This window comes from Merops nubicus, unplaced genomic scaffold, assembly GCF_000691845.1.
Source record: "Merops nubicus isolate BGI_N331 unplaced genomic scaffold, ASM69184v1 scaffold8718, whole genome shotgun sequence".
Lineage (NCBI taxonomy): Eukaryota > Metazoa > Chordata > Aves > Coraciiformes > Meropidae > Merops > Merops nubicus.
The window spans coordinates 1-12129 of record NW_008625070.1 but is presented as its reverse complement, the minus strand read 5'-3'; positions in this window follow the sequence as shown (position 1 = coordinate 12129).

Below are 12129 nucleotides of genomic sequence, written 5' to 3'. Positions count from 1 at the left end.
CTTTCCCTCTTCTTTCAGAAGTTACTTTCGTGAAGTGGTATTCAGATTGGAGTGATCCTGTTTCCTCTTTTCTCTCTTCCACTACTGGGTCTTAAGGCTTCTCTAGTACTTCTCTGGGTTCTGCTTTTGCCTAGAGCCTCCAAGTTCTCCTTGCAGGTGGATGTCAGCTGCTCTGCTGAGCCTGTTTTGTTTAGTCCAGTGACTTCACTGTACGTACATCAGGTCGTGCCCTTGCACTGGGAAGTGATGTTCCCTTGAGCACAAGCAAAGTGTGGGTGGAGGGCTGCTAAAATAAAACGCTTCCCCTTGTGCTGGAGAATTCCTCTTTGGACTACTTCTTCCGAGGGCCTACTTAACCTTTTGTTGTTTGAGAGAAGTTGTTGACATCCATGTAATCAAAATTCTGCTCACAGAATATGATTGAGAATTCCCAGGAGGCAGAAGGGAGGAGTTGCCATTGTACAGGACTTTAGTGCAGGAGATGTCTGAATTAACTCAGTCACTTCCCAGAGAATCAATAAAATGAGCAGATTGAGTGTCATAGATCACTTGAACTCTTCCCTTCAACACCTCATTTCTGCTGTAACTGGTTCCTGACCACTAGTTCTGGCAGCAGGCAGCTATGAATGGAAGCAAAGCCGTTTCCCTACTATATTGGTCTCTCAGTGCTGGGCACCAAGCCCGGTGCATGTGTAGAGGACAAAGCCAGCAGTTCAAATAGATGAGTAATACTAAAATTTGATTTTTAAATCCTGCACAAGGCATGTTTTCTCAGTTCAAAAAAGGTGAGGGTATTTGTTTCTTTGGCTAGTGAGATTTTTTTGGTTTTTTAGCTGAAAGCAATGCTGAACTCTGCCACTGACACAATATTAATGCTATTAAATATAAGAGCACTAGGCAGAGACGTGGCAGAATCGATTTCTCAGGCGCAGGGAAAGTTGCTGGTTGCTTTTTCTGCCTGCCATTAGCAATTTGCTGCACACGTGTTCAGGAAAATGTTGGAAACTGGCCACTATTCAAACAACTCAAAGCGAACTTGTGGGTGCAGGTGAACGCTAAGCTGCTGTCTTCTGAAGCAAACTCGCACGCTGATTTTTACTGGAATACCAACCAATGCAAATTTACTTGTATTTTGCCACTGCCTGTTTTCTATGTGTTTTCTCTAATGAAATATAGGATAGGAAACTGTTTTGAGAACTGCATAGAACCACATTGCTTCATTTTGTGAATGTGGGAGCAAACTGGAAAGCTGTAGGGAACTGCCCTACTGAGGATGTGGTACTTGGAGTCATGATTCCAGGTTCTTCATGCTAATGGCTATAGCTCCTACTTCTGCTTTCCTGGTGTTCTGCTGATAGTGTTGGCCTGCTGCCAAGATGCTGTGAAGGGGTTTTGGGTCACGTGATTAGGAACTGGTCATTTTTTCCTGTGTGTGCTTCAGTGACAGCGCTTCAGGCTTCTGTGTGGAAATCTGATCAGAATATAATGCTAAGTAAATGGAGCACGAAAAACTAGTGAAGTCAAGTGCTACATACAAAAGAACAAAGGACCATTCAGAAGAGGACCCGAGCACTTGTTTAAGCCTGTGGGTAAATTTTTCTTGAACTGCAGTAAGTGATGAGCAGGTTCTTAGAGCAGTACAAATGAGTTTGTGCTTCAGGTAACTGTAACTCCTTTGACTTTTGTAGGGTTCATGCATAAACTTAAGCATAGCCTTAAGTACCTTCATGAATAAAGGCTGTCATAGTACGGTGATTATCCAGACAGCTTTTTACAGAATCACATGTTCCTGAATGTTTCAGGGAGACCCCTGGGGCTCTAGTCCAGTGGCCCCTGCTCAACAGGGGTCAGAGCAAGCTGCACAGAACCAGGTCCAGTTGAGCTTTTAATATCTCCGTGGATGAACGCTCCACAGTTTCCCTAGGCAACCTGTCCCAGTGTTTGACCAGCCTCACAGTAAGTGGTTTCTTACCATTTTTCACATTTCCGGCTTGCTTCCCCTGGCTGTGTATCTAAATGTCCTCATGCCATTTTTGCCTTTTTAGCCCTCCTGGGCTTTGCTTAGGTGAATTTGTGTCTAAGTTGCTCAGTTCTTCAGCAAGCTCTGTTTCTGTGGAAGTAGGTACCAAATGGTCTGACACACAGCTGGGATCAGTGTTGACTGATGTCTTGAACATAATCACCTCATTTTTCTCTCTGACTTTTCAGTGGTTTTAGCCTCAAGGCTTAGATTCATGAAAATCTCTGAAATACCTTGCACATTTTGTCAAATTCAGTGCTGCTGGAGCTTTCTCTGAACTGTTGTCAGGTAAAGGGTTCAACAGTTGGAGGCCTCGTAAACTATTACGGTATGTACTTGCTCAGGAAAAGCTCTTCTAAAATTTGTTTCAAATTCAGTAAGTTCTTACTGGGGTCACACTTCTTGCAAGATGTTACAGACGTTCTGAATTGCGTTAGCTGTGGTACTACTCACACTGGACTTGGATTTGCTTTGGGTAAATTTGGGAAAGGTGGGGTTTGAGGCTGCAGTAGTTGTTTTTCTTCAAATTACATGGTGAGCTGGTAGGGGTTGTGCTTGTACCCATGGTGATGATTTTTGTAGTACTGGAGCTGAGTGAGACAGTGTCAAAACACGTTCTGTATTTCCTCAGTGTGTATGCTAGAGCTGCTGGTGTTGTCTGAGGAGGACAGAGACTCCTCCAAAATGCATAATTTCTCTAGTTCTGTAATCTCTCACAGGTGTAAGTAAGATTCTTCTTGCTTGCCACAAACCATGTCGGTATATTCCGGTTGTTATTTGTCTCTCTACATTTCATGTCTTCTGTAACAGAAACTAACAGTTGATGAGTGAACGTGTTCATTTACTTAAATTTAAATTTGTTTCTTTTTTTTCTCATGGTAAATTACTGGCAAATTGCTATAAAAAATATAAAAAATAGTCAATTACTATTTGTATTTAAAGCAGTGAAGCTTGGAAAAAATGTGATTTCAAATGAGAAACGAGGCTAATTCAGAGTAGCAGCAGACCTTAAAGACCTGTTATACTCTGAAGAAGGAAAAACTAAGGAACACTTCCTATCAGATGTTGCTAGACATTCTAAAAATCATTAAGATTAGGTGAGCTTTTTTCTCAATTCCAAATATATGGCAGCCAATAGGAACAGGATGTCTATCACATCTCATTGTGATAGACAAAATTAATTGAGCATTGGACTGGAAGTTAGTGGTTGCCTGAGGAGCAGTGATGATGGCCGGAATAAATTCATTGTTGAACAGCCAGTAACCTTGACAGCTGATACTTCCAAAGGGGTGCTCTGCTTATGCTGAGAAAACCTGTAAAGGGAATTGATCGTGGGGAGGAAATCGTTATCAAAGTGGAATCTTTGCTGAGTTCTGTCCAGCCGTGGCTTCGGTCTGCTCTCTGGGTGCTTTTGCTCGTTTGGGCCTTTCCTGGTACTCAAATGCTGTTCTTACACCAGAAAAGCTTTTTTACAGCAGGCTGGTCGTGTTCTAGTCCATTCTGGTTTGAACCCCCATTTTTTTTTTATGACAAAAGTCCATTAACCGCAAAAAGTCATGGGCAAAGATTTAAGGGAAATATTTACGCTGTAGAGCATATTGTGAAATAGAGTTATTTGAACTGTAGTGAGCCCTCCATACTGCTTTCCAGTTGACCTACCTAGCATATCTGTAAGGAGATCTTACCACTTTTGTCTTCTGCCTTTTCGTGTGAACAGACTTGTACTGTAAAGTACTGGGCTGAAACCAGGGCAGCAATGGCATTTTTACCCCAAGCATGATGCAGCTCTGTGTATCCTTCTGAAATGCTGGAGTTTGAACCCCGAGCCCCAAATTAAGGTCGACATATGGGTGATCCCCACATCCCTTCATACAAAGCTGGTGAGTTTGCCTTATAGCTTCCCCCCAGGGTGTGGCCAGCCCTGCAGGGAGAGCCAGAAGGGAAATGAGCCCCAGGGGTCCCACATTGAGTTGACAAAGGTCAGGTGTCTGCTTGGGGATAAAAGCTGGGACCACTGGCAGGGAGTCAGGAGTGTCTGTCTGTGGAGTGCACTCCACAGGGCTTCCTGGTTCAGGGCAGACCTCCTGACTCTCCTGGAGCTGGGCCCCAGTCTGCTCAAGACCTTTGTGAACACGGGCTGACCAGGTGAGCGTCACTATGTGGGCACCTTTCTCTTATGTGTTCAGCTTGCTGGTCTGGCTGTTTCCCATGCCAACTGTGGGCAACCTCAGGTCTCTGTTTGTACCACCTGTTGTGGGCCGAGTCATGTCCTTTGTGAGATCGTTTGGGTGGCCTCAATTAGGTACCAGCTGATTGACCTGTTTGTATCCCCGATGGTCATTCATGCAATGTCCTTCTTGTCTACAATACAGTCTGTGTATTGGTTCATCTTCCTGCTGGTGCTGGTCATTGGCAGAACACCTTCCCTTAACTGCTGTCGGCTTTGTCCAAGCTAGAGCGATGCTCATGGGAGTTGTGAGATCTTAATAATCCTCTTGTGTGGCAGTTACTGCAAACGTTCTTTTAAAGACTTCAAGCAGAGGAAGATAAATAGGAGTACTCATAAGCTGGATTCTGCTTTGTTACAACACAGCTCTACTCCTTACACCAAACCCTGTACTTTGGTACAATCAATTCTATCTGCTTAGTTGTAATCCAGGATGCAGAAAAGAGATCCAACGTGAAGAGTGTTGCCAGCAGTTTGAGGTGACCTTTCCCCTCTCCTCAGCACTGATGAGGCTGCAGCTCTGTGGTTTCATCAGTGTGAAGTGCTGGGCTCTCCAGTACAAGAGAGATGTTGATATACTGGAGAGAGTCCAGGAAATCCTATTTAAACACACAAAGCAGATGGATTTTTTCCTGTCATGGTGGTCAAACACTAGAACAGACCTCAAACCTCTGCTCCTTGAAGGGTTCTCTGGTGTGCTCATAGTACCAGGAGTTGTTCTTGTACCAGGGAAAGTGTCTTTGCAATGTTCTGCTCACTAGGGTGAGAGATGTAGCCTGCATGGCAGAGAGACAGCTGAGGCAGTGCTGTTGCTGCTGAGTATGGCCATGTTTGTGACGTGCTGGTGCAGGCAGCAGCTCTGCAGTGGCTGTAGGTGCTCCCCACTTGTACAGTGATGCCAGCAGCTTCCTCCTGGTCCTCGCCAGCAACTGTGTCCTGACCCCTCTCCCTTCCACCATCTGAGTGTACAAAATACCTGAAGTGATAGGGGAGGTTTTATCTCTGTCCAGTCCTGTGGCGGCAGAGAAAAAAAATGTTTCTTAAGAAAAATGGAGAAGGGAGAATTTGGAGACATACTGGAATAGCTGTCCCATCTAATTTGTAGTTCTATTATGGGAAAAGAGTTAACACCTTGTGTTTCAGAAGCAGCATGTCTCTGTTTTGTTTCCTTAAATCAGATTTTATGATAAAGTATCTTATTTTCCAGCAACTAAACCCTGGGAGAACTTCTATTTGTTGTACTTCAACAAAATACAAAGATCTAAGCTCTTCAAGGCTTATAGCCATGTGAGGGACAGCATGGTATGTCAAAGGGATTCCCCACTGCTGGTGGCACATCCTCGTGCTACTTCACTGACCCACAGTGCAAGGAGTTTACCCATGGTCCCTGCAGACACTTGCATGCTCTTCCATGAGTAGGGATGCTGGTGGCAGCTCACGGGACGCACCAGCAGACGTGGACACAGCGCAGCACCTCAGCTCCTTGGGAGCTGGGGCAAACGAATGCAAGGAGCACAGCAGCCCTGGCACAAAGTACAGTTTTTGATGCTGCTGAGTTGAGTGCTCACCTGGATGGCGTCCTCCTTGGAAAGGCAGTGCTTGGACTTGGCATTCCTTCCGTCTTTGAGGAGCTGTGCGCATGCAGTCCTGGGTAAGCCAGCAGAGGGCAGCCCTTTAATAGCAAGGACTTTGTAGCCCTGAATTTAAGCATCAGTTTTCTGCTTGCACAGCTGGAGCGTGCTCTCTTCACAGGCATAAAGAAGTCAACAATAAGTAGCTGCTTCTTGACAGTCCCCTTGACGCCTCTAGCGGTAAGCAACGTGAGTCTGTAGGCAGGGCAGATGGTACACAGGGAGTGGCAGCAGGAGCGATGGAGCCCAAACGGCTGCTCTTGCCATAGCCTTGTCACTGTCCTGGTACCAGCATAAGCCACCTTTAAGTACAAAAGGCCGCAGTAAAGTCTTGCCTGGAGCCTTCTCTTCTCCAGGCTGAACAACCCCAGCTCTCTCAGCCTTTCTTCACAGGAGACGTGTTCCGACCATTTTTGTGGCCCTCCTCTGGACACACTCCAACAGTCTCATGTCCTCCTCCTGCCAAGGACTCCAGAACTGGACACAGTACTCCAGCTGAGGTCTCATCAGAGTGGAATAGAGTGGCGAAATCACCTCCCCTGACACGCTGGCCAAGCTTCTTTTCACGCAGCCCCAGGATACAGTTGGCTGCCTGGCCTGTAAGTGCATGTTGTCTGCTCGTGTCCAGCTTTTCATCCCACAGTACCCCTGGGTCCTTCTCTGCAGGGCTGTTCTCAATCATATCCTCCACCAGCTCCTTGGTATCTCCCTTCTTCATTGGTACTGGAGATTGCCCTGAACCAGGTGCAGGACCTTGCACCTGCCTTGTTGAACCTCATGAGGTTTGCATGGGCCCACTTCTCAATCTTGTCAAGGTCCCTCTGGATGACTTCCCATCCCTCAGGCGTGTCAACTGTACCGCTCATCAAGGATGCACTCAATCAGTCGGTATGGACCCCTGAGAAAAACCAGTTGTCAGTAATCTCCATCTGGACATTGAGCCGTTGACTGATACCCTCTGGATGTGACCATGCAATGAATTCCTTATCCACCAAATAGTCTACCCATCAAATCTGTATCTCCTCAATTTAGAGAGAAGGATGTTGTGGGGAACCATGTGGAAGGCTTCACAGAAGCCCAGAGAGGTGACATCAATATCGTGGCTATTGACAATATATCAATCATTATGTGGCTATTCACAGCTCTTTACACTCTATCCATTTCTTGATGTAGAGGGCAACGCTTCTGTCCCTCCTATGTTGCTGTTCTCTGCGAAACAGCCTATAGCCATTGATAGCCACACTCCAGTCATGGCATTCATCCCAACAAGTTTCAGGAATGGCAACCAGGTCACAGCTTTCTAGCAGCACGGTGGCTTCCAGCTCCTCCTGTTTGGTGCCCACGCTGTGTGCTTTGGTGTAGCAGCACTTCCGCTGGGCTGTTGGCCATACAATCTTTGCAGAGGAACCCCCCTAATAGTTTTGAGGTATTTCCCCACTGTTTCCTTATTCGCTCCTATTACCTCAAAGTTCCTGGTTCACCTCCATAAGACTTCAAGTGTGCTGCAGTGTCCCCAGCATGCCTCAGAGCAACAGGCTGAGAGCCTTTCCTAGGACCCTGTCCCTCTAACCACGGTGTGTCATCCCACAGCTTGTCACAGGCAAACCTTCCCTCTCCAAGTCTAAAGTTCTGTCAATGAGCCCCACCATTTCCTGAGCAAAGATCCTTTGCACCCTTTAAGAAGGGTGGATCCCATCTGGTGCTAGCAAGCCTGGTGCCGTGTAGGCCATCCTATTGTCCAGAAAGCCAGAACAGCCACAGTGACACCATCCACGGACCCATGTGTTGACAGAGTCCATCTATTTCTTTCAGTGTCACTGCCCGCAGCTGGAAGGAGAGACTCCCTCACCAACCATCCCAAGACCCTGAAGTCTTTTTGATTGCTCTTGCATTATGGGTTGCACCTTCATTTCCACCCACGTGGGAGATGAGTAACGGGTAATAGTCTGAGGCCACACCAGGCTAGGAAGTTTCCTAATGCTGCCCTTAATCCAGGCCCCAGAGGGGCAGCAGGCTTCCCAATGAGGAGGGTCTGTCCAGCACATTGGGCCCTCCATTCCCCTGTAACTATAGCCCTTCTTTTCCTCCCTGTGGAGGTGGTCATGGTACCAGGGTTAGGTTTCTGACCTTGGCAACACCTCTGGTGTAGATGGACCATCATACACATCCTCCATTGACTGGGCTTCCACGTCCAGAGCCTGATACCTGTGGTACAGAGGCACCTTAGGGCGTGAGGTGGGCAAGGAGGGGGTTCGCCGGCCACCTCGAGTGTGGACTTGCCTCCATTAACTCCTTTCATTTACCTTCAGCCTGGCAGGTGGAGGATACAGAGTCCCCTTGATCTTGGGAGCATGGTCTGATCAGATTACCCAAATACACGGTTTTTCCCCTTGCTTTGGCAGGCAGCACGAGCTACACAAAACATGTTGCTTAAGGACTTCTTTGCTCATGGATGTGGAGCAGTCTGTGTCTTGCCTTTGTTATCAAGAGAGGTAAACGTGGACTGAGATTATAAGGCCACTTTTTTAGTATTACTATTTTACCTTGAAGTATTTGATATACATAAAACATCACAGCTGTATCTCCCAAGAATTGTGAAGCCAGGAAACTGAAGATGTAATGACATTTACCATCCTCTCCCTCCCCAGCAAAAAAGCTTCTCTGGGTCTGGGTTACTGATAGGAATGCAAGCACCTATCCAATGGAGTGAAGCACTGGAATTAATCACCTGCTTAAGGTTAATCACATAGTTAAGTGTTTTTCTGGGATGGGCCCATCTGCAGGTGATAAAAAGGCCCACAGATAATTAGTGAAGGCAGTGCACAAGAGAGGATTATTGTCTAATGATATTAAGTGCCTTTTGTCTTCAATGGCTTGTGAGAAATGAAATCTGGAGGCTGCCACTAGCCCTTCAACTCATTTAGGAGGTTTTTGGAGCTGCTCCAGGAGTTCCCTGAATCTGGTTCCAGACCTTACATCGGCATCAGCTGTGGACTGATGTTAGCAAAAAAAACCTGATTCTTCCCTAACGCATCCTCCGTGCTATGGTGCTCCTGGTAAGTGGGAAGGATTCCACTATCAGTCTAACACAATGTCCTCTGCCAATTTTGTTTTCTTGTAGTCTGTGCTGTCTGTCAGCTCTGGAGAGGAGGTAGCAGGAGAGCTGTTTCGACCATGTTGGCTACACCTTCCAGCAGGTTTCCTCACTGGTCACTGCAAGCTGGTGCTGCTGCTCACCCTCTGATCAGCCAGGCAGGTGTGGACGCCCCTGATGGCTTGGGAAGCAAGCCCAGGATGGTCTGAAGGCTGGAATGGACCTGGTTAAGAATTTATATTTCAAGAAAGTTGTGTAAAGATGCATGTCTCCTTTTGCAGTTATCTTGGCTTGCTTGGCTATGTGTTTGTCTCTGGGAACAGTAAGATTTCCAGGGTGAAAAGATTATTGGTAGTGTGGCATCATGGTGGGTTTTCACCATCAACACACAGAACACAAAACACTGAACTTTCCACTGTTTTTCTAGTGTTATGTCATTAATTCCTTGATTGCCGTAAGGATGGTTCACGTTTTTTAAAGTTGCTAGTCAAAGTCAAAAGCAGTCTGGGGGTTTTGGACTGGCCAAGAGTTCCCATTTGCCTGTGAACTCCATGTTTTTTTAGCAGATCCACTTCTTTTTTTTTTTTTTTTCCATTAGTTGATGTTTGTTTTACTGAAGCTTCCTTTTGGGTTGTGTAGGTCAGAAATCTGGCAGTAGCAGAGCACGTTTCTGTTGAATTTGATTCTTTCCTGAGAAAGAGGAATTCTCTGCATGAACTGGGTGAGTAGAAGGTGACAGACTAAGGAAGTGGGAAGAGCTGCCTGTCCTCAGGACAATCTCAGTCTGCAGGAAAGAATCCTGCTCTCTTTGGAGAATCTGGTGTTCATTGCTGTTCCTGGGCTTCTAATAAACATGTTGTCTGGAAAAAGGGCAGTCAATCCATCAGCTGCAGCCTATCAGCTGGAGAGTCTTGTGCTCAGGGCTCCTGACTGAATCTGCTAAAGACCAAAGAGAAGCTTCAGGTGTGCACATGGGAAGACAATGGAAGCGATTTCAGCGATGCTTATGTTTTGGAAAGGCCTGGGATAAAAATTACATTGGGGACCTCAAGGCTCTAGTCTCAACAAGAATTGAAAATTTTCACACAGTTGAGTCTATGAGTTCCCCATGGCAGGCTGAGTTCAAGAAAGTTTCCTTATCTGAGGCAGTGCAGTTCCTTGGTACCTCCAGAATGCCCCCACATATTCTTGGGTGCCATTCTTATGCTGATAAACCATCACTGACCTTTCTTCCCCATGAGAACGGAGATGAAAAACACCATCCTTGCAACCTTGGACTGTCTTGTTAAAGTGCTGCTGTGGCTGCTGTTGTCTTGCCTTAGTACTCCAGAGACTCTTATTCTGATGTTTGGCCTTCCTGAGAGGGAGTCACAGCTTTCTGCATGTTGTTTCCATGTGATGTGTCCTTCCCATTGCTTCTATTTTCATTTTGTTTTCATGTTTAGCTCAAAAAAAACAGCCTCACTCTTCACTGGTCTTCCACGGCTGCCTAGCTCAGTGGAGTGGGCTGCTGATGGGCAGCTGATCCGATGCAGCCCCTTGCTGGCAGCAAACCAAGCTCATAACTTCAGCATGAACTTTTTGCTTCTGACTGGATAAATAAGGGCTGGGTGCTCTAGGGATTATTTTATTTCTTGTCAAGTGACCTGTCACAGCACTCTTCTCCTCAGCCCCCTGGCTCCAGTTCTCGGACACGTTCCGAGTGTAGCAAACTGAAGGCAGAAATGGCACTGCCATATGTGCTGGCCTCTCATAAATGGTGTTGTGCTGGCATGTGCTCACCTGCAGTGCCCAGCCTGCTCTGAGGAACTGCTGGGGCCAGGGGCTCTCCCCAGCAGAGAGGATGAATGGGGCTATCCCATTCTGTGACCAGCGTCCTTGTGCTACGTGTCCTCTCACAGCCAGGTGAATGAGACCTAAAGATGTAACCTATCGCTATAGCCGTGGCCCAGTTCATCACAGTGCAGTCGCTGGAGATGTATGGGGTGACAACTCAAAGTGGTTGGTAAAATCTCTGCAAGACTGTGCATGGCTGTAGGGATAAGGAAGTGAACCTCAGTGCACTGCAGCTGGAATTGTGCATCGTAACAGCTTTTGGCTTCTTCATTTAGACCGGCTTGGAAAAGCTTTGTATTTGGGAAAATGTTAATTCTCTGGCTCATGAACTCTCTTGCTGTCCCTCATCTAATAGAGAGTTGGTAATTGACAATAGACTTTTAGATTTGTTTTGCCTCTGGTTTGAAAAATCAGAGCAATGTTTAACATGAAATGGTGTCTGCTGCCCCTTCAGTGAACTGCTAGAAAGCAGAACAATAACAGGCCTGCATGCTTTAGATGTCACAAATAACATTTTGAATGGTTTGGATCGTAAGAGCTGTTACCCCCTACAGATTTGCTCTCATAATTGAATAATAGTTTCTCTATATGTTGTGTGAATTATGGCATGCCTAGGAGTCCAACGAGGTCCTTGCAGAGAGTATTTAATCATGCATATGGCACAGTACGTGTGAATTCCTTAAGGGTGTGACTACATGGCAACTCTGTCCAACTCAGGATCTTGCTGTGAAGACAGAGAGCAAAAGAGAACAAGTAAAAAGATTTAAAAGTAAGGCTTTAATGTACAAAACATAAAGGATCCATGGCGCTACTTCTAATTTCAAAACTCCCATCCTTACAAACAGTGCACAATGGCAAAGTAACAAGGTCTAGGAGTTAACTCCGGTCCCAAGGAACCTTCTTTTCCCCTCCTTCATTCTTGCTTTTGCAGCCAGACAGGCACATGGGATCGTGGTCTCTATCGGCAAAGCGCTTTCCTGTAGCAAAATGTGTAGGTTGGAGAAGCTCGGCAGTAAGATTTGTTGGATCTTGTCCTGGGTCCAGCTTAGCCTTATGGGAACACAGCTAGTCCAGCAGGGACACACCTTGGGCACAGCTGTATGGAGACCACCACTTCAAAGGCTCTGGTGCCCCGCTTGGCACCGAGCCTCCTCGGGGTGGTGTTGTTCTAAACGTCCAGGGCCTGGGGCTAGAGGCTGCCTGCCTCTGCGTGAGCCCCGGCACGGGGTGCCCCTGGCTGGGCGAACTGCTGCCGCGGCCCTGGAGCTCCATCGAGGGAGCCCCCCCGGCAGCGGTGGTGGCTGCGGGGAGCACCGGGGGG